We start from the raw sequence: 23114 nt of genomic DNA on the forward strand, positions 1-23114 counted from the left end.
AAGGCTGAGGGGGGAGGAGGAAGATGGGCAAGAAAAACCGCGCATCATTACGATTTGAGACCGGCTCCTTCGAAAGATCCGAGGTTCATTGCCGTACCTTCCAAATTACTTGGCTCCGAAGCAGCAGCAGCGGCAGCTAAGACGATGTTACGAGCAAGTACGCAGGTGGGTCGATTTGTGGGGGCACGGGCAAGCTCGAATAAACAGCCGGGTCACTGTCGTTGATTTGATTTTACCGCACAGGATTTCCTCTAGTTTGTTTCTTGAGCCTTCCATGTCGATCGCTTATTATTATTGCGATATTATTGGAATTTTTTTACTCTCTGAATGAAGAACTTCTGGGAAAATTTTGAATGGTCCCCGTGACAAAGAATACGTCTATAGACATTGCCAAGGACAGCGTCGTCAGTAACCGCAGGGCCGCTGTAGATGTATAAAACTTGCGCGTGGGCAAAAAGCTTTTTTTTTTTCGCTAATACCATTTAAACTTTGAAATGATGTAAAACTTTTTTTTTTGTCGTAGATTGTTCTTACTGATCAACGCCTGTCACAGAGTAAAAAAAAAAAAAAAGTCCGTACTTTTGTACGTACTTAACTACGCAGCTTATTCTCATGATGACCAGCCCCACGCGAAGGCGAGGAGAGCGGTTATCCGGGATTATATCACTTATCTTCACTCAAGTCCTCCAGAATGCTGAATCCAACCACGACTCTGTGACAATAGCAGGGATCCTTCTCGTCACAGGGACACTCCTGTGTCATTTGGCGGCATATAGTGCGGAGACATGATCCTCCTAATCAAGAAGAACCACAGCTTGCCATCTGCTGCATGCTTACGTTAGCCTGCGAGCAGATTGAGAAAACTGTGCGTGCGCGTGCGGAGGAATGAGTGCGTCCGTCCTTTCTCGTCGTACTCCGCGTTCCTAGTGACGCTGCCGGAAAAAGGAATGAACTGGTGATTTTGTCCACGGAATGGGATGAATGCCTGAATGTGTCGAAAACACTGACAGTACGTGCGTCATAAGGTCCTTTCACCGTAAACTTTCTAGTATTTCCGCGCCCAGTTATGCAGAACCCCCGTGAGGGTCGTTGCAGCTTTGTACAACCGCTGAGCTGCGGATTCTCGGAAGCACACTTCGGGGAAATTGATTGATTGCGGGGTTTAACGCGCCGACGCAACGCAGGCGATGAGGCGCGCCGTAGTGGAGGGCTCCGGATTAATTTTGGCCATCTGGGGATCTTTAACGTGCGCCGAAATCTCGTACACACGGGCGTTTTTGCTTTCCTCCTCCATGAGAAAAGCGCCGCCGCGGCCGGGAATCGAACCAGTGCCCTCGTGACTTCGGGAAAATTAATAATATTGTCGTGTAAGTACCTTACCGCGAAATAAATGAATGTTGAATCCGTCAATCTGCCGCGGCTGTGAGGGCTGCTGCGTTTTTTACTTTGCACAGATTGTAAAGAGACGTTTGTTGTCGAGGCACGGGGTCCAACCCGCTACCTTTCTACGGCAGTTGAATGCTCTTACCCGCGGAGTCTTCTTGCGTCGCAAAGAGCGTACCAGTCTCAGTGGCCAAAGCGTTCTACTACATGTGTACACGAGCATCAACACGCAGGTTAGGTTCTAGGTTGTGGCAACCAGGGGCGTAGCCAAGGGGGGGGGGGGGGGGGGGGTGTTTGGGGGTTCAAACTTCCTCCGAAATGTTTTCTAGGCAGTGCGTGCGCGAGACTTACTGTTCCTTTCGGCAAAACTCAGCCCTTCCCATAGTGTAAAACCCCCTCCGAAAAAAAAAAAAAGAAAAAAAATTCACGCATCTTTACGACGTGAATCATGACGAGTGGGCGAGGCACTGGGGATCGTTCTGAGCGTAAATCACCCGTGACATTGCCCACTCGCGCATGTACATGAGTGACAACGCGTGTGTACAGTAAAAACAATTCCAATCCAGTCAAGTCCAATACAATTTAATTTAATCCAATCCAATCCCATCCAATTCTCCTCGCGCAAGCGCAGCACGTTTCTCTCTCTCTCTCTCTCTCTCTCTCTCTCTCTCTCTCTCTCTCTCTCTCTCTCTCTAACCTTTTGTGAACCTTTTGTTCACAGACGTTTCGATTTACACGGTGCTGTGCCGTGAGCACGGACGCAGGACGCCGGACAAGCCGTAAGGTGCTTCGCCCCTAAAAATGCTGGCTGCGGCTCTGGTGGCAGCTTATTTTATCCTCTAGTTGGAATGGAGGTGATAAAAGTAACGCCTCCGTGGGAAGATTTTGCAGTCCCGTTGAGTATCCGCGGGTGGTCTAAATGAAGCCGTAGGCCTCCATCACGGCTACACCCCATAGGACAAGTGCGACTAGGGCGGCTGAAACCCCAGTTTGCATTTTGTTGTTTTGAGCCCCTCCGTGGGGCACCCCATGTGAGCAAACACTCTCGTTCCCCGCTACGCATTCCGGCAGGCGTTGTCCCGCGCGCGCGCGCGCGTGTGTGTGTACGGCGTGGCCGCCGCAGCTCACGGCTGCGTGGCGTCCTGTCGTCGTCCACTTCCACCGGGGCAGCCGGGCCGGCGAAGCGTGGCGTCGCTGCCGTGCTAGCCAACGGCGTTGCGTTTGCTTGCATGGGCGCACTTGTAGCCTCGTCTGTATGCGCACGCTGCCATTGTGTCGACGGTCTCGCCTGTCGTCGTGTCAACGACCCGCTTGCAGTTTGAGGTGCGCGCCCGGTCGCTTGCTTTTGTTTTGCGCTCACGTGGCGCCATCTACATTCGTACCTCGGAACTCGCTCGCATATCCTGTCGTTCTCCTCACGGGGTACCGAATTACCGCATTGGCTCCGGCTTAACATGGATTTCCTCTCTATTTTAGTTAGGATGACCCGTGGCAGGTACTTGCTTCCACCATATTAAATGCCACAGCGACATGACCACAGTCATAAAGTACGTGAGTGCAGGAGCAGAACTGATTTATCTTTTTTCCCCCAAGTCTATTCCGGAACGGAACGCCCTGATCCAACAGTGAGCATCGTTATTAACAAAGCGTTTGTGAAGGCACTGTGAAAATGCCTGCACGCGTGCGTTAGTGCAGATTGGACATTGTTAGCCACTGTTTTTCTTTTTTTGCTTGCATGGTATATTTTTTGTGTATGTATCTCTCCACTGCAATGCAGAAATGTCGACGCGAATAAGTAAATAAATAAATAAATAAATAAATAAATATTTCAGCCAGCAGCGTTCAGTGTAGGTCTTGGTGTTAGATCCGAAGCATTGAAGCATCAATCTTAGTTTAATTCCTCGGATGAGTGAAAAAAGGGGGGGGGGGGGGGGGGGGCGTTGTATTAGAATAAATGGGCTGCCATAGTGTTCATGCGTACTACTTCCTTGCGTTAAACAAGAGGGATGCGCAGATAGCTGTTGTTCAGAGGAATATGAAGAGATTCAGCGGGATTTAGCGGGAACCGCAGCAACACAAAGAGCTTGATTTATTGATTGATTGGTTGTAGGGTTTAACACGCCGACGCAACGCAGGCGATGAGGCGCGCTGTAGTGGAGGGCTTAGGATTAATTTTTACCACCTGGGTATCTTTAACGTGCGCCGAGAGCTCGTACAGACGGGTGTTTTTGCTTTTCGCCTCCATCAGAAAAGCGGCTGCCGCGGCCGGGAGTCGAACCCGCGACCTCGTTTTCAGCAGCCCAACGTCTTAGCCACTGAGACTGAGCCACCACGGCGGGTAACACCAAGAGCTCCTGAAGCGTCCACTATGCCTGTGAGTCGCGGCGTAAGCGGGGGTTTAATTAGCCACATCCAGTTCGGCAAAATCAACCGTTTTTCAGTGCGAATGTTTTTTGTTTGGAAAACGATTTTTCTTTTCCCGGCTATTTTTGTTTGTGTTCATGCACAGCATAGCCCATTCTTTCTCTCCTGGCGATAAAAAATGACAAAACAGCTGATCAAGGGAGCGAACATTTGGCAGGCTTAGGGACCTTCGGATATTTGAAGCTAATTGGCGTGCTTCGTGGGTATGTTCTGGAGCGCGTTGACACAGGCGGCCGCGTGTCGCATTGGTAGTGCCTTGCATTTCTTTCGTCCTTGAAAGACATCTTAAAGGTCGCTTTGAGGAGTTGTTCAAGTGCAGTAGCGGTCGTGTAATTTCGCAATGTTACAGCGACACGGGACCGTTAGCGCAAGTGCTCGCACTTCTCTGCAGCGTAACTTAATAAATGTATCGCGTCGCTTCCCGCGCAATCGTCAGTAAAATAAAAATAAAAATATCAAATCCCGAGATGAAAAAAACAATAAAGACTGAAAGAAACAAAACCAATCGCGATGAAATGCCGGGCGCCCCCGGAGGAGAAATGTTTGTTTGTTTCTTTTCTGGCTGGAAAGTTTTTAAACCTGATTTGTGGCCCACTTTGGTTCCCTGCGGGCCGAGACGAGGAGAACGCCGAAGAAGGTATACGGATCGGAAAAGTAAAAGCGCCTGCGAGGAAAATAATCGCCACAACCGGCGGAGCAGCAGCGGTGAGCAAACACCACAAAACGCGCACGGCGGGTCGGGACTGCAGCCGACGAGCTGCTCTCTCCGGAGTCCCGGCAGGGCTGCCGCGAAGAACCGCTTTGTCTCTGCACGGCGTCGACGCGAAGAAATTTTTCGTGCCGCGAGATTCCCCCGGGATATAACCTTTATAAAATGGAAAAGAAGGGTTGAAATAGCGACAAAACCTTTTCGAGCCGGTGGGAAACAAAAAGAAGGGGGGACCTTGTTGCTGCTGCTGCTTATTCGCTCGGCGTTGCCGATTGTTTGCTTTGGGCGCCTGCGTGTGAGCTTTGCGATGTTTCCAGAGAGGCGACAACAAAATGATCAAGCGAGAATCCCAGAGGCAGCGAGGGCAGCCGCCGATACAGCCTTCGCTGCGTCGCACGCTGCTTGAGGGAACATAGTTTATACGCGAGTGTATCTTTAAAAGCTCGATAGGAATCAGCGCTCTTAAGCCGTCCATAGTACATTGTTCTTTGCACAGTATGGGCTTTAAGGAGCCCTGGCGGGCTGAGTTTTTACACAAAATGCCCCGACGAGGTTGACGTATTTTTAGCGGGAAAAGTGGCGTTTGTTTGCATGCACGCAAACGGCACCTCGACGTTCAACCCATCTACCAACTAAAAATAATTTTGAGGACAGTGAGGCCCTCTTTATAGCGTTGGGATTGCGAAAGCATTAGTGTTCGCGTGCCGAATGTGTCTCACTATTATCAGCATTCTTTTATTTCTGAGCATTTCGCTTCTTCTCTCCATTAGGACATTTAGCGCGAACGCACTTTTCTTCTTGTCAAATTGGTACATCTGCAATTAGCATTCTCAGATTACTCAGATTAGCATTCTCAGATGTAAGCCTCACTACATGTCTCTAACGGACGTTTCTCAGTCGAAGGCTCAAGCGCATGCATTCACTACGCTGGTTTCATCGAGCTGTGGGAATGTTATTACGGGCGAACACTGTCGTCGACGAGCTGAGTCGTGGCCTGCCTAACAAATGTACAAGCAAAAAACTGTTGGATACAGCTAAGTATAATTTGCCTTTGTTGTAGCGTGCGGCTATACTTTAAGGCAAATGCCGAGTTCAGGGAAAACGACTTCAACGTGGAAACATCTGGGTTATGCGACCAACCAGCTGACCAACAAAAGCATACGCTTCGGTCGTTGAGTTTGTCGCAACGAGGTGGCAGAGGCCGGACCGCTTGACAGGGCGTGAAACGCTGCTGCAAATGGCTGGCGAATATGCCGAGAACCACGCCGCAATTTTCTTAGCGCGGCAAATGTGAATTCTTGTCGTTTCGCTTCTTCTGTAAATTGGCAACCAAGCTGGCGAGTAGAATAGAAAAAGGAGCGATGATGGAGTATGAGGTGGCGAGAGAGAGAGAGAGAAAAAAAAAAGCAACGTCTGCGCTCCCATGGCCATCGCGGCTATGTCGTAGAAACGTTCTTGCGAATCGCCGCGATTCGCGGTCGGGTCGTAACCCCTGTATCGCTTTTGGCCATGTGCGTACCACCCTCCATTCTACACAATGTATCTCTAAGCCGGCTTGCTTCGTCCTTTTGTGTATTCGTGTTTGTTACAGCAGAGCTACATCATTTACGTTGTTCTTGCCTTTTTTTGTTTGTTTGTTTCGGTAAGTTTCAGACCAGCGGTGACGCTGTTGTACTTTTGTCGAGGCCTTCTGAAACATCGGTAATTCCTTCTCTTCTATTTCCTGGCTGTTACACGCCCAATGATATTTTTTTTTCTGCTTGATTTTATCTCGGGCCACGTAGTATTCTCCGCATTCGGCATGTCTGCAGAAAATGGGCTGCAGGCTATGAACATTGCGCGTGACATCGGTGCTTTGCTACAATTTTTATGCTGATGATTGCCATCTCTCGCCACCCCAACGCTGACGTTGTACGAAAGGAGGAACTCCCGAAAAAGGAAAAGCGAGGCGCGAGGGAGGAGCTGCTCTCGGATGCCGTAGGGGTTTCAGAATCCGGGCTCTTTATGCGCAAACGTGCACTTAGCCTGAAACTGCAATGCGCAGACGTGTATTCGGGGAGATGGTCCTTCTCCGTATGCGCGTACTCGCCGACTACGGCGGGAGAGCGCGCGCGTGTGTGCGGCCTTTGCGACGGGCCGGTTTCTCATGTAGATTGCCGCGCTCGCAGAGCGAGACGATAGCATGCCCAAGCGCTAGTATATGGAGGCTATTTGGCGGCGCGGCGCGGCGGCGCGGCCTCGGACCCGGTGCGATGAGGGTGTGCGGGCAGGGAGAGCTCTATGCCTGGGGAAATCTCGGATCGTGAAATGGCGAACATGCCGAGAGTATGATGACGGGTTTTAGGCCCAAAGACACGTGTTCCCCGCTGCCGAAGAGCGGGACGGCGTCCGTGGGAAGATGGGCCTCGACAGAGAGGATCCGGCATCGGTTCTATTCTGCGCGGTGCGAAACGGCCTTTCGTGTTTGCCAGCGCCGCCCTTATTTTCTGTTTTGGTTCCTCTCGTGGTAGCCGAGCCGAGCCGTTTCGCGAACATTTTTTTTTCATTGGCTGTTTATTTCGTTCTGTTGTAAGGTTTTTTGTGAGCTTCGTAGTGCGTGCTTCAGAATAGGCGGGAACGGAAGAAAATTCAAAACGGCTTTGAATGGTTCTCGTTGCGTTTGAGTCACCCTTCGCAAATCATTATCGAAGCCATTTTTTTTGTTCGATGATCCCAGTTGCCGAAATTGTAAGCTGGGAGCGGTTGTGTTGGATACGTCGTTGTTTGGGCACTTTTTTTAGAGCGCAACTTAAAATGTGCTTTATAGAATATGAAAATGCGTGCTGTTTATATTTTGAACGGCATTTTTTGCCCCAGAAACGGTAAAAAATGGCGTGGAGTTGCATGGAGAAAAATAACGTATAGTATATTAACGCGCTATGAAGCTTCGCTAAAACCCGGATGAATTAACACGCCTTGAGCGTTTCAAGCGGTATAATTTCCTCCCCTTAATATACACAGGCTGCCAGGCCAAAAAGCAGCTTTCGTTTCAGCCACCTGGCGAGAAATGTGGTTTCCCGAGCACCACCTTTTTTTTTACTGCTTTGGCCGTGCGTTCACGCGCAGAGCACGGCAAAAGTTCCACAGCGCCGCGCCCCTGTATCACCCGTTGTCGGTTGATTTTCTTTTCTTGAACTTTCCTCTCACTCTCTTGCCGCGCATTCCCAGCATTCTTCGGGAATTTGCCGGATAAAAAATGGCCCCGGAGCTATAGAAGGCAACGTAGCGACTCGCGGTTTTTGTTTCTGTTTCCTTTATCGCTGCCTCTCGAGCTCTGCGCTCTGCGCTTGCATTCCGATGTAGGGATTTAAGCGCAGTGTACACCCTGATTCAGGCCCAGTTCAGGCCGCCCAAGGTATACACTATGGCTTGGTTGTGATCCCGGAATATTTCAGTAGATGTAGCGACCGGGGCCATTTAATTCAATTATTTAGCCCATTCTCCGCCACCACGCCGCACCTGAAGGTTCGTGGTTTTTCGTTTAGGAAGGAAAATACCGGGGACTGCTGCTCTCAAACCTTTGGCGTTATTAGAAAGAAACGAATGCACACACTTGGCTCTTATTTAAACCCGATGATTGTTGCTTTTTATTCGCCTTACGGTTGTCGCAGCTCGCTGTAGGCAGTCGGTGTCATCAAACGCAAACGCATCTTCTACTATTCGGTATGCGAGGCGCGTCGAGATCGGTGTCCCTTAACTCCGGAATTTCGGTTTTGTCGTTTTTCCGGCAGAATATTACTTGAAAAGGTTGTAGGAAACTTTTGAATTCGTGGCCGTAAAAATATGCGCTGAAAGGTATTCGCTCAATTTTTTTTTCTTGACGTGGAGGAGAGAAGTGTCCTTGGTATACACTGGCTGTCGGCACACATAATGCTGGGCTTTGTTGTGGATGCATGCATGCATTCTGGATGTGCACGCATTAGATGTGCGATTTACCTCAGATGTGCGTTATGTAACTGCTCGTACAAAAGCAGAGTAAAAACTGTTTGGCAAAATCTTGTGGCAACCGTCAAACGTTGGCGCAGCGTCATTCTCCGTTCATCGCCCTCTTTCCACCGTGTTTACTCCTGAAAGGGTGTTGATAAATGGTTACCACTGGTTACTCTTCGTAACCAGCGTACGAACTTTTGACGTTACAGTGAGCTAAATTATTGCGAACAGCGCTTAATTTACTTGTTTCTAGTGTTCTGAAAAACGCTATCCTTGCGTTGATGTACGGGCACGGTGCAAAAAAAAAAATGCTTCTGGAGAAAAAAGCGTTGAAGTTAGAACTAGAATACGGATTGTTTTCTTCATAAACAGCTTCATAAGCTATGCAGTATACGTTGAGTTGTTCTTGCATTGACGCCGTCACTGGCAGCGGTGACTATTCACGTTAGGTTCTCAATCGTTAAAGCAGTGAACGCGTCAGTATTGGACACGATGTAAGGCATGAACGAGTGGCGTAGGCAGAATGACTAAAGCGTGGACGCGCGAGCTCAGCGTGTTGACCAGGCACGCTTGGAGACGAGATTGCCCCACGGTCGTCTAATGCAAGCAACGCAAAGGAGCGTGCTTGCAGTATCGTGTTTACCGGATCTCCGTCGGACACGGTGCCTACGTTCCCCAGCTCAACTTTCGCTGACTCAGGCCGTGATCGGCACGCAGCACCTACTTTCCCCTGGGGAAACAAGTGCGTACGCGTACATGTTAGGCGATACGTAGGAACGCCAGCGGGGCGGTCCATCGGGGAATACTCTTTTTTTCTTTCGGTGAAGGTTGTGTCGGTCACATCACGCGTGCACGTTTTATCGACATTTCTGGTGAGGTTCGTGCAGAAAATCACATCTTCTTTCGTGAAAGGGACAGATGCTTTGGAGGCGGAACCTGAATGAAGGGATTTTCCCTTCCCCAATCCGCCGTCGGGGCGTAGGCCCTCACCCGCTGCGTTGAGTGGTTACCACGTTTTCCTACAGAAAGTGACGGGGCAGGCTGTACTCCGGACCGCAGCCTCACTGTTTCCGATGGAGTTCCATGGAGCGAAATTAACCCGTGACCCTTCACTACGGCGCTCCTGGTAGCTTTATGCGAAGTTTCGGCGCGTAAAACCCCACTTTGAATTTGAAACTGTTCTTCTTATACGCAAGAGGCTTGTTAGGGTTCCCTTCCGCGGGAGACTTTTTCCACCGCAAAGTTAACTGTTGCAGAGAAAATTTCCGCTGTTCGACACGTCCGTGGTAATATCCTTATCACTGAGGCTTGCCTTTAAAGGGACCCTGCAACCCTCTTTGTGCATTGCAAGTAAACCTGCGCGGCGTTTAGATTACACTGCCAGAAATACCTAAGCCAAATATTACACGTGCACGTGAAGCGGTAAGCGCGCAAATCGCCGTGAAAGGCGCGTAAAAACCAACCGCGCTCTCCTAAATTCTCATTATGCACCCTTGGCATGGCCCAAACTACGTCATTTGGCCATAGCTGTCCTATTGGCTGTGGCTGGTCAACTTCGCGACTTATTTCTCGTATTTCCTATGACGATCTGCCGTCGTCAGCGCTGTGTACCAACCTCTTCTATGTCTGAACCTGTACGCATAGTTTTCGTGTTATTTTGTGTTTTGAGTGCGCGTGGAGTTTGAGTGACGGACTCAATACTCCCCTTTCAACGAGACCACTCGATAACAAACGTTTATTGCTTCAAAAATGCCCTACCAGTTTGAGCGCTTGCTTGCCTGCAGTCATGCTTGCTTTTTTGTGGCACCGGACCGGAAATAGACTCCTCCACGTTGCGGATAAAAGGAGAAAACTCCCCGGCATGTCATATATCGGAGGCCACCGAAGAGAACGCCGCGAGCCGCCTCTCTCTCCGGGAGAGAGCGTGCAGCTTTCGTCGCGTTGTCCGCGCGGTCGAGTTGAGGGGGAAAAATTATGCGCGATTTCTCATCGCGCGTAGTTTCGGTGATAGTGAACGGATTTTCATAATTCTTGAAGGAGGAGATTGCTGGGACCTTACTCAAAAATACATTCCGAGTAGTCGATGATAAGTGTTGCAGGGTCTCTTTAAAGGATGCTCCACAGCAAGTATACTTGTTCTGCGGTGAAGTTTGGAAGGTAGGGTTGCCAGAAAAAGAAAGTATTACTGCGTTGGTTGCTATTGTAAAATATGCGGATGATCAAGCTGCAAAGCAAGGCAACGCTGAATAATCGCGTTGCGTGCTTTTGATTGTTCTAAATTTTGCTGTGGAGGCAAGAGGGAAAGATATATAGCGTTGTTCACGTGACAAATTCGAGATTAGTGCAAGAGTATGGTGCTACCCCATTTCGGTTCTTGGTTTTAATGCGAAATAAATAAATTCATAGAATGAATGAACGAGGTACGCTGAAACTCCAGCGTCGTGGCCAAGAGATGGCCCACAAAAGGGCCAACGATTTGAGAATGCATTTAACCTGTCCGCGAACGACGTGTCGACTTGCTTGGAATCTTCTTCTTCTTCTTCTTCTTCTTCTTCTTCTTCTTCTTATTCTTATTATTATTATTATTATTATTATTATTATTATTATTATTATTATTATTATTATTATTATTATGTCATTACCACTTTTCACGTGTTCTGTTCACGTTCATTCTGTGTTAACAGTTACGGGCCTCCTTGACTAACTGACTGATTTATCTCATTCCACTTGTCGCAGGGTGTTCTAAGCTCTGCCCGTGACGTCGACGCGAGCCCTTCGCACCGGACGCCCGGGTCTCCGCCAACGGTAAGCAAGCAGAAAGGGCCGGGGGAACGATTCGGCAACCCTTTACGTCCGTATTACGAGCGGCGGCTCTATCGCCTCGCGTACGGCGACGCAGTGCGAAACGAAGGAAGTAGGCGGCACGTGAGGTACATTCAGCCGCGCGGCCGGATACTCGCTGCCTTCGGGAATGATTCGCGCGCGAACCTTTGCTTGCTCGGCGGCGCCTTCGGCGGATCGCCCGCACCTAGGCGTAGAGAGAGAGCGAGAGAGAGACAGAGAGCACCGCACCATCGACGCAGCGGTAACTACCCGCAGCACCGCTGCTGCTGCGCTACGCCGCGCGGCAGTTTGCAGCAGGGGCGCCGGTGGGGCGCTCGGCTGCGAGAAACTCTGTCCGCTGTCACTTACATAATGCATCGGAAAACGCCTTTTCCCTCGCTTCCTAGCACCGACGGGCTCTTGCGTGGGCTCAAGGCGAGTAACTGCACTGCCCCGTTTTTACGGATACGCTATTTCTCGCTTTCCGCTTCTCCCCCCGGGAATTGCGCGCAAGAAACGGGAAGTTAACGGTATGTAGGCTAGGACGCCTCTACTTAAATGCGTCTACTGCTTCGCTCCATCGCCGTGTGTTTGTTGTTGTACCGAAGTGATTATTTTCCCCAAGTGTTTGTATTGAATCTACTCTCTGCCTGTAAATGATGCCGGAAGCTGCTCACATTATAAAGATTTAGAGGCCTTGGGTACTGCATTAGAATTGTTTTGTTATAACATCCACCCAGAGCGGCTTCAAGCCGCGAATGTTTTTGTTCCCCCTTATAAGGGAGGGTAGGCTTTGTAAGGTTTGAGGCGGCATGTCGTGCTCTTTTCTGCCACCATCTCCCGTTAACCTCTTTAAACAGCTTGGGATCTTTCTCTGCCCGGGCTGACCTCAAATTGTGAATTCAAAGGGAGTAGTTATCCTTTAGACGATGTGCTTTGGGTAAGTGGCCCCGATAGAGGCTGGTAGCTTCCGTTTTGCCACAGGAGACCGTTCGACAGGTTAAACTGAGGCAATGTGCGCATAAAATACGATAGAAAGTCGATGTCAGGAAAGATTTTCGCTCGCGGTGAAACGAGTTGACAGTCCCTGAAATACCCCGCTTCAAGTGAACATGAATATAAATTACTCTGACTGGCGTATTTGCTGGTGGTAAAAACTAAAAGCATTTTTAATGGCATACTCTTCAATTCAAACGTAGTATTCTGTAAAGAACCTAGTTGAGTGCGCGTTTTCGAACAGTTTGACTTTCCTCGAAAGTGCCGGTGAGTACAGTTATGCTATTTATGTTAAAATTTCGTCAAAATTGTTCGAGGAATCAGTTTTGCACGCATTGTTGGGGAATCCTGAAAATTCGGTCGCTAAACAGTATACAGAATGTGCGCACAAAGATAAGCAAATGGCATGCATTTATAGAGCCTATGGAAGATTCCACAGAAGTCGCCGTTTATTATGACTGCGTAACAATGCTTCAGTGTCTAAGCGCAGTCCCTCCGCGTGCCTTCTTTACAACCACAGTCGTTAGTAAATTAATATGTAGTACTCTTATAGGGATATTTTTTTCCGTCGCCGTGTGTCCGTCGCCGGTACCACGGTGCATGCACGGTGCCGATCACAGATCGGAATACGCGTCGGAATAAATATCGGAATACATGTCAGGGTATTTTTTCCGTCGCCGCGTGTCCATCGCTGGTAGCATGATGCATGCAGTGCCGAGCATATATTGAAATACACGTCGGAATACATATCGGAATACTCGTCGGGGTATTTTTTCAGTCGCCGTGTGCCTATCGCCGGTACCATGGTGCATGCAGTGCCGAGAACATGTCGGGATACACGTCGGAACACATCTCGGAACACACGCCTGGGTATTTTTTCCGTCGCCGTGAGCCCATCGCCGGTACACTCAACTGACACGGCAATGTTTTGGTACAAAAAAAGAGAGAACAAAAACAGAGAAATCAAATAAAAAGAAAAAGTACGAACAAAAAAAGAGTAAGCGCATTACCAGGCGCGGGAAGTTTAACCAAAGCCAAACCTGGTTGGCTATAAATGGTCGGGCTGCAACGTGAAGACTAGAAAACAGGCATCGCAAAAGATGGGATACGCTATTCAAGCCGCTGAAAGCGTTCGCAAAGGCTAGATGACCCGCACCAGAATGCGAGGACACGTTTTCGTCACCTGTCAGGCGAAAAAAGGTGATGCGCCAACAAAGAACGCCGCGGACAACACACATCCACGCGTGACAACCCCCAACACCATAGATACAAACCCTACCGCAGTGTTATATTCGAGCTTCCTTTGAAACCACCTTGTAAGCAAACTTTTATGCTGGCCGGTTTTTCTACCATCCTTTCGAGCTGTCAGCCTGCGGGAAGTTCGTATCTCCCGCATCGTATTTCTTCTGTATGCCTTCACTCCTTGCCAGCCCTTATCGCTATACTTAATTCTGTATTCGGCCCATTTCCCGAAGACGTGTACGCGCGCTGGATAAATAACTAAACAGGGCCAAAGGATTCGGGCCGTTTCTTGTGGTATTGCACGCAAGCAGGCAGAGAAGAAGGGAAAAAAGTTGTATAGGAGAGGCGAGGCAGGTGAGAGCTTGCCTAATTTATGTGTTGGAGTCCGGTCGCTTAGCTCTTTTCGTACGCTTATTTTATGTTCTTTGCGCCGGCTTTTGCTCGTATAAAGAAAAAAGAAGTTCAGCGTTCAGTCTGCGCCATGTAGGGTCAAAGGGAGTGAGAATGGAACGTGCGTTAAATATATTTTCATGAACGTTATTTATGATGGGGAAACTCGCATATGCTGGGAGGAAAGGCCTTAAGCTTCCAGATGTAGTTAAAATGCAGCATTTCGTAAACTTGCGTTAAAATATTGGATTTTGTATCAGCTTCTGCGGAATATCGAGGGTGCTGTTTTTAACATCAAGGAAATACCGAAAATTAATTTCCCGAGTTCGTGGTTTGTCAGGATATTTCGACTTAATTGCGCGCTTGTTAACTTGCTGCAAAATTATTAATTTCTGCTTATCTAGACCAGGTTAGCTGAAGTGTTGCCGTGCACATTTGAATATCATTCGGCAGCATGGCGTCGTTACGGCGCCGTTTTTGTCGCCCTAGCACTGAAAGTGCAGGAGAACCTTGCATCCTTTTACCTCGGAAATCAATCAATCAATCACTCACTCACTCACTCCCCCTCTCACTCACTCACTCACTCACTCACTCACTCACTCACTCACTCACTCACTCACTCACTCACTCACTCACTCACTCACTCACTCACTCACTCACTCACTCACTCACTCACTCACTCACTCACTCACTCACTCACTCACTCACTCACTCACTCACTCAGCGCAACACATAAATCTCGCGCGATTCTTAAAAATAGATATGAACCCTATCTTGCACTTTTTCCTTATGTTTTGTATGGCGCGGTAAGAATTTAAAATTTCGATTGAAAATTTCAATTAAAAATTGTAATTTTAAATGTGAAATTTTACCATTCTGTGGTTTAAGACGTTGGTGCTGAAGGTTGCGGCTGCGGGGTTTTGTCAAGTCTCAGTGAGAATGCGACAGCTTTAATATTTCTAAGTGTGTATTTCTGTGAGCGTCGTGGTGGGGCTGGTGCTTGGACGCGTGGCGCCATCCATCGTTTGGGAGATTGGAAGGGTAACTTCCAAATTCCTGTAACTAGGCGCTGTTTACTTGGCGTGATTTCTGTTTAGGAAACATTTTAGTGCGTTAATGTTCATATCTAGGCATTACATTGGATTTCAATAGCACATCGTATACAATTTGCCCACGCCTGATAACCCCGCAAGCTGAGGACGGCTTACCGCCAACGAAAAATCGCCCAATGAGGGTAGTAAAGCTTTCGCGTTAACAAAGGCTGAAAGATGAAAAGATTCAATTCTTGTTTGTTTCAACAGTGCGCTCGTATCGCTGGTGACCAATCGTAAGAATCGCCTTGTCTAGAGAAGCAGACTCCCCACGAGTTTCCGCTGAAGTAGCCCGCAACTCGGACCCTTATCACCAACCCCGCAACGTTATACCGCGTGCTCGCTTTTATCCCCTCTTAAATTGTTGTTTTTAAAGAGCTGTACCTCCATTCGGCTTGCTGTAAAGTTCCAGTTTACGGCAGAATTTGCGCACTGCGCCAAGAATACACAGGCGTCCACCCAGTGTTCTGCCAAAGAAGCGACACGCGAAGTTTGAGCGACGAAATAGCGAAACAAAAGCGATACGGGAACTCGGAGCATAAAAAACAAGGAGGCGTGCCGCGTAACCGAACACACACATTGAACAAAGCGTGTCAGCTAAGGGGGGAAGTCACCTCTTCTGTTGTCTTTGTCCGTTTTTCTCTTGTCATCCCGCCAAGTTTTTTTCTTACTTCCCTTTTTTTCCGTGTGTACCGCCTTCCCGTCTCGAACGAACGGTGTCGACCCTTTGTGCGTGACTGAAGTTGATGTCGGGAAGCGGCCGTGGGTGGTAATTGGCAATTTGGGTGAGGGCGCGTCGGCGTTCGTTCGTACGGCCTGCTTCGAATCGATAGACGGGCTGCCGTCGTCGCCTTCGGAGCGCTGCGGTGTAGTTTACCGACAGGCGCTGGCGGGGCAGAGGCTTCCCTCGCTGTCTCCGCGCCTCTTCCCCGCTGCCAGTGACGGGACTTGTTCCCCTTGGCACGAGACCGCCTCCTGTTTTTGTCGCGGCTGGCGCCGACGAGAGACGCGAACGCCGACGGGAGACGACAGCGGAAGGAAAACGCAGTTAAGGGAAACGGAGCAAAAGAAAAAAGAGCGGGAAAACTTGAATGCTTGATGCCCCGGTCGTCGTCGCGTGGCATTGACAGCAAAAGGGTTTCTTCTTTCGCGGCAGTTCCACACATCAGCGCCCGCTTCTTCGGAGAGCACTTTAAGATGGTCCCAGTCGCGCCCCTTGGGTTTCTTGTGGGCCGTTTCTTAAAATTCTCGTCCTTGTATTCTGGAGCTCGCGCTCGGTGCATGCGCGCTCGGCGCGTGGCTTTTATTGACCTAGTAGCGGTGCCTATTATTGGGAAACTGTGAGGAAGGAGCAGCCGAAAAACAAAATAAAGAAAACTGCTCGGGGCAATGTACTTTAGAAGTGGAGGAGTGTTGTATTCTTCTTCGCTGAAAGACCAGCGCGGAACACATCGATATGAGTGAAAATACGCACTGAATTGATCAAACTCGTTGTAGTCTAAAAAAGTTGCTAACCTTCTATCATTAGCTTACTCTAGATCTTAAAAAAGTCAGCGTCGTTAAGAAATGCAAAAGAAAGTAGAAACAGAAGTCGAACATACCACCCTTGCCTTTTCTATAGATGTGCACGCTCGATTCGTAAAAGGAATGGCTAATGTAAGCGAGATAGTTTGCCCTCCCTATTTACAGTGCTTGCCACACCCGATCAATGAAGGTATAGTAATTGGAGAAAAATCAGGTGAAATTACTGGAAATAAAAGCGAAACGCCAAAGAAATAAGGACAATGTAAACAAATAAAGTCAAGGGGTTAGCGCCGTAGCAACGAGGGCGACTGAAAAAGCGACGAGAAGTTTTATGATGATTTCGACGGGCAGAGTAGCTACGTAGAGTAATATAAGCACATTAAAAAGCTAAGAGTGGGACGATAGTTAGGACTAAGGAAGCAGGGACGCGTATGCAGGCGTACTGTGCAGTTTAACGCTCTCATAACAAATAATTTACGCTTTGAAGCGTTGTTTTGGGACCAAACCAAAATACGAAAAGAGCCTTGCGGGGTACAGCTTTTAGCATACAGGGCCCACAACTTTCACATGATGCCTCTGTCAGACGTTGGTAATTCGCCTCCTTGAAACCGCTCCCAGGGAAATCCTACACGAAACTCCAACTTTAGGCTGGTGGTCTCGACCGCTATCGGCAATATCGCTGACGCAAGCGCCAACACCGCCGACAGCTACAGCCGGGCTGTGTTCACCACCGCTGGCATTCTTTGATCACGATCACTGAAGGCCCTTGCCTTTCTGTTGCCTTAGGCTATGTTCAGACTACCGACGCAAAAGCCATATCGTTATCTATGGACGCAAAAAAAAAAAAAAAAAAGGCATGTCACGCAGTTTGGTTGGCTGATACGTGAAATGAGTCATTCTTTAAAGTTATAACGGCAGATGCAGCAAAAGCCTGAACCCGGCCTTACTCGCTACAAAGCACAAACATTGCATAGGAGGGCTGTCCAGGCAACACCTAGCCGCAACCACCACCGAACGGCTGGCCTGGCCCGAGTGAAGCAAAGCTGGAAAACTGCCTTGAATTTGCAGCAGCTCGTAGCACATGTGGCTCTTTTCTCCTTTCAAGTGTTTGACCTTGGTTTCCAACAAATCCAGCCTGCGTCAGATGGCCGAAAGTTCACTGATGGGGCCCAAGTAACTCAGTTTTCCATATTGTTGCCGAATTGCCAGTCAGATGCTCTTCCGTTGATTCAACACCATTCGCTTTACACCGCGCCACACGCTGGAAAACGTTCCGCATGAAGAACACTTGTATGCATACCGTGGCCGCGCGAGCTCCAGAGAAATATTCGGGCCAAACTTGTACGCAGTTGCAGTGAAAGCGGCGTTCGCAGCACAAAAACTGCTCAACAACTGTTACAGCATAGTTGAGAGTTACGGGGAAGCCCCACCCATTCTATGGAAAAGAGTTTTTCAAAGTCGGGTTATCTTCCCCTGTTGGTTCTTTGGTCACTCTGACCAACCACCGCGTGAGCATGCCTGCGCCAGCATCCAGTGCGCATGTAATTGGACGCATATATGCTCACGCGCCGTGGTGTAATAAACGCGTCGTAGCCGAGATTGATTGATTGTAGGGTTTAACGCACCGACACAGCGCAGGCGATGAGGCGCGCCGCAGTGGAGAGCTCCGGATTAATTTTGACCACCTTGGGATCTTTAACGTGCGACGAAATCGTGTACACACGGGCGTTTTTGCTCTTCACTTCCATCAGAAAAGGGGCCGCCGCGGCCGGGAATCGAACCCGCGTCCTCGTGCTCAGCAGCACAACGCCTTAGCCACTGAGCCACCGTGGTGGGTGAGTAGCCGAAATTGCACTATGTGCTTGTACGAACGACGTTCGCGTATACCATGCCGCGTATTTCGAATGGCCTCATCCCACGAAAATCACGCGAGCTTGCCCCCTCTTCCACATGCGTTGCGAATCTGGCCTTCCTAGATTGTGGCTACCGATTCTGCGACCTCCTAACTTCAGCACGTGGCGTCACCATTTCTGCGCGCGAAATAGAAAACGATGTTAAAAAAAGCGCGCCGAAATCACCGCCAGCAGCGCCAATGCGTGGTCATGCGGGCGCTGTCTGGCGGGAGACACCGGGAAAAGTGGGAGGACAGCTCGGTTTGACGCGTGGTGCCCCGGGGACCTTGTGCGGACAGCGACGCCGACAACCGTGACGGAGGTCGAACGCGGAACGAAGGGGAAACAAAGAAAACAGTGCGGCCAGTGTCGCAACAATCGTGGGACCGGAAACGTGACGCCGGGACAGTCGACGACAAGCCGCGCCGCTGGGCGATCGTCTCCGGGAGAAAAAAAGACGTCTCTCCCGCTTCTTCTTTTTTATCTCTTCCTTAAACTCGCCCCGTACGCTTTCAGTGCTGCTGTTTTTGCTCTTTTTTAATGTCTGCTTTACAGGATTTATTTTCAAGAGCAGTCTTTCCCGTTCTAGTCTCGAGCATACCCCGATTTTTGTTCGTCGGAACGAGACAACCAAAAGAAACAAACAAACAAGTGACCGAACGAGCACGCATCAAACAAGCACGACACATTTGATGAACGCTGGATCAAAAGAAAATTTGAGTCCGACTGTTGGAATTGTGAGCTGCGGAAAGATTGTCATTGCGCAATACTTTTCCGAGTTACATTACGCAACAATATAAAATGAAGTATTAAATTACTGGGCTACAAGTTGCCGTCGTGCTCTGCAGATACGGAAGATTCCCAGCGAACGAAATCAAAGTAGAGATTTTGCTAAAAGAAGAACCAGCGACCTTCAGTACGGGTAAGGCCTTGGATTAGTTGAAGCGGCCTTGCAGTACTGAAAGCGCGCCCAAATCTCGGGTCTTCATTTTGCTTTTTGTTACGTATGCGCTCACTGTGGCCAGGGATGGAACCAGTGACCTGCCTTTACCGCTGTGCCATCGCGACGGGTGAGCTGCTGAGAACACGAACTATATGGTCGGGACATCCTGTAAGACGGGATAATGTGGCAGGTACTTTGTTACCGCTGCACGCATTTCAAGGTGGGAACGCCCTGAAAATTCTAATGGCCGGCTTTGATCTGGGGGCCGGCCCTTCGAGTCTAGCGCGGATCGCGTGAGAGAGACTTGGCGATGCACCTGTCTCCCATTTATGGCGGGGTAATAAACCTTGCATTAGCGACCCAGAATTCTGGAAACCTGGGCTTGCGATGTGGGGCCGCGCGCCGTAAAATGCACGTTTGTTAGGTCGACGACCTCTTGCTCCCACCAGGGTTATTAATGAGCGCGTGTACTATGATATTCTGCTGTTTCTGCGGATATTAACAGCTGTGTAACCTCACCACTTCACCTTGCATATAGGAAATACAGGTTGCACACGTTCATGGCCTTCTTTTTCCGCAAAACTAATTTTTTTTTTCTGAAGCAATGTTTTGGCTATAGCGAAACACGTCTGGACAGTGTGATAACAAGGAGCTCACACTAGGCGTTTGGTGCTTGTGGTTAACGCTATTTGGAAATGGTTTGCTGACAATAACATTGTGTACTTTATGTTCCTAGCTCAGGCGTGCACTATGAGGGTCATTGCACTTACTGTGGAGATACCGCTGTAGAGGTGACGCTTTTTGAATCACTAAGCGCCGAATGTCCGGTAAATAAAAAAAAGCGTTTTGCGTATTCGACTCCTAGGTTGAGGCGACACGATTACATTACCGAGTTACCGAGTATTTGCGACCAGTAACTGGAAACCCGTTTTTTCGAAAACGCAACATGTTCTAACGCTAATCAAGCATCAGCCAATTATTGCAGCATGAGGAGAAGACCCCTAAGACGTCGCTATGTTTAAAGCGGCTCCTTTCACTTATCAACGCATTTTGTGGTTAACCTACATAAACAAGTGAACTGGACTCGTAAGATTTCGTGCTCATCATGTGATGAGGCGCTTTGTAAATCGCCCGCTGTTTATTATGATGAACTTAGGCGTGATTTTACTGTACGAAGACGCTATGGCCATGGACCGGTACCTGATAATGTTAGGTGGGAAAATGTGTGTATTGTGCGTGATGTGTAAATGCGCTTATGTTGTACACAACGTCAAGTTAAACTCGATATGCGCTCATCACAGTTCTGTGTGTATGGAGGCAATGCTAGGGTCCGTGCCACACGACAAATTCCGCTCTTCTTGACAGTGCGTGGGGAGGAAGTTTCTACAATTTTTCCCTCGTCTTTGTGTCCTATCTGGAGCAATCATTTCAGGTAGGTCAGCTCTCGCCGGCTAAGATAGGAAGAAGGTTGCGTAACTGGAGCGCTTCGCCTCATATCCCGCTTAGCAATTGCCATTTGATATTCGGAGATTCACACGCTGGTTTTCTGCTCAAATTTTGCCGCCCATATTGGTTGACCGAAACGCTTCGCACTGACGACTGCGTCCTGCTTTCTAATACGCCGTTACCGCGGCCATCCTAATTCCTTTGTCTTTTCATAAATTGAAAGATTTATTTTGCTCTTTCTGCGTGGCGTCCATCTCCTATGCGTTGTTCATTTAAAATATCAAGACGAAAAATGTCTGTTTTCTTGTTAGTTCCCAGTGGATTGTAAAACAAACAAACAGTGTCCATTTGAATCTAAAATAAAAACAGAGGAGAGAGACAGTCGCGGAATCTTTTGCGCAACTATACAGCAGCACTGCGCGGGCCATGCCAGTATAGCGCACAGAGAAAGATATCCGTAGGCGACGCGTGGGCGGCCCGGGGTCACGCGGCCGAGGAAGAGGAACACCCAGGGCCGACCGCGAAAGAGCCCGGTCTCAGCGGAAATAAAACGATCCAAGTGTGAGACGAGCTCGGTTCGCTTGGCTCGCTCCCAACGGGGACTGGATCGGTTGAAAAGGACGCAGCAGGGCGAACAAGCGCGCGGTGGGCGAGTGGCGGCTGACAAGCGTTCGGCCGTCCCCTGATGGCTCCATTAGTGCAACTCGCCGGCTCCAGCGCGGGGGAGCCATTAGCATTCGATGGGATGAACCGTCCGCGCATCGCGGCCGCGAATGCAGGTTCCATGCCCGCTCTGACGGCCGGCGACGAACGCTGAATGGACGAACACGGTCCCGTCTCTCTCTCTGGCTACTGCGTGGGTGTACGGGTGTACGTATGCTTGTGCTGCGCACGCTTGTATAGACTCCGCCATAGCCGTCCTTCGTGTCCGAGTGCGACCAGCGTTCACGACTGTCCGCAAAGTTCTCGCGTACTTCGCGGCCTTTCACTCTGTGTAGCGGCGACTGTCGCGATCTCTCCACTGAGGGATGTCAATACTCTTTTGCGCCACTCGTAAATGATTAATGGAAGCCTGATGTTCGCACAACCTTGCTTACGAACCATGTTATTGTATGGGCAAAGAAATATCTCAACTGAAACGATCGGTAGGATGAAGCGAGGTAATTTACTGATAACCGTCGACGCAGCCGAAGTCTAATACGCCAAGATCATAAGTCTAATACGCCAAGCTTTCTAATACGCCAAGCTCATCGTACTTATTTATTTGCAACGCTGTTTTTATGAATCATCAGAATTTGGAGTTTAAAGCAACATGGTTTTAATGGTAACCCTCCTAGCCTTTCCTACCCGGTATGAATTCTGAACATTCACAAACGGAATAATAAAGTAAACCTTTGAAACTGTTAATAATTTGGGTGTGGAACTTACTAGTGTTGCAACAGTATACTGTTTTCATTTCATTTCATTGTTGTTTCAGTTGTTTAATTCATTTCATTTCATTTCATTTCATTTCACTTATTTCCACTTTAAAGGCCTGAGGGAATCACATAAGGGGCTGTTCTTGACCGAAGTATACAGCGTGTGAACAACGAACAAGGGTAAGGCAAAAAGGAAGACAAAAATAAGTACAAGGTTACGAACGTAAAACACAACTTGCTGGACCAAACAGCATTACACATATTTAAATTGCGAGTTGAATTATAGATTTAGTGGTGGCGTGGCAATTTGACTGTTTAGTTTTTCTTGGAATTTTTGTCGATTACTACATGAAGCGATGTCAATGGCAATGTATTGCAAATCGCTATAGTATGAAGAAAGAAGGAAGATTGCATTGATGACGTATGGCAGTAAATTCGGACAATCTCATGATCGTGATTTCAGAGGGGGGACGTTTGGACGGTGGTATCAATAAACAGTTTCTTGTTTCAGGAGGGTAATAGAAAGCGTGAAGGAGGCACAGGCGGGAGATAATGCGACGAGATGGAATCTTGGGAATACCGAGGGATTGTTTGAGCGATGTGACACTTATGTGATTTGAATACTGTGACCTGATAGAACGAGTTGCGCGGTTTTGAATGGATTCCAAGTTGTTAGAAAGATATGACTGCGAAGGATTCCATACAGATGTCGCGTATTCCTGCATTGGGCAAATGAATGTTAGGGAGGCCAGCTTTTCGATATCGGAAGATGCGGACTTGGGATTTCGGCAAAGGAATCTAAGTGTGCGTGAACCGTCAGAGCAGATGGCTTCAATGTGTGGAACCCAGGATAGAGATGACATA

At 48.8% G+C, this 23114-nt stretch overlaps 1 protein-coding gene across 2 annotated transcripts in view; it reads left to right on the plus strand.

Moving 5' to 3' along the window:
* Positions 1–23114, plus strand: part of LOC144170675 (uncharacterized) — a 218072-nt gene that overhangs the window by 96190 nt on the left and 98768 nt on the right. The window contains exon 2 of one of the 2 annotated variants that reach the window (XM_077700609.1): positions 11222–11290. The exons of the other annotated variant lie outside the window; for it this stretch is intronic. The gene's annotated coding sequence lies outside the window, so the exon portion shown is untranslated. The remainder of the gene's footprint in view (positions 1–11221; positions 11291–23114) is intronic. 2 annotated transcript variants of the gene reach the window in all.

This window comes from Haemaphysalis longicornis, unplaced genomic scaffold (genome assembly GCF_048455015.1).
Source record: "Haemaphysalis longicornis isolate Haplotype H1 unplaced genomic scaffold, Haemaphysalis longicornis Haplotype H1 scaffold_2, whole genome shotgun sequence".
NCBI lineage: Eukaryota > Metazoa > Arthropoda > Arachnida > Ixodida > Ixodidae > Haemaphysalis > Haemaphysalis longicornis.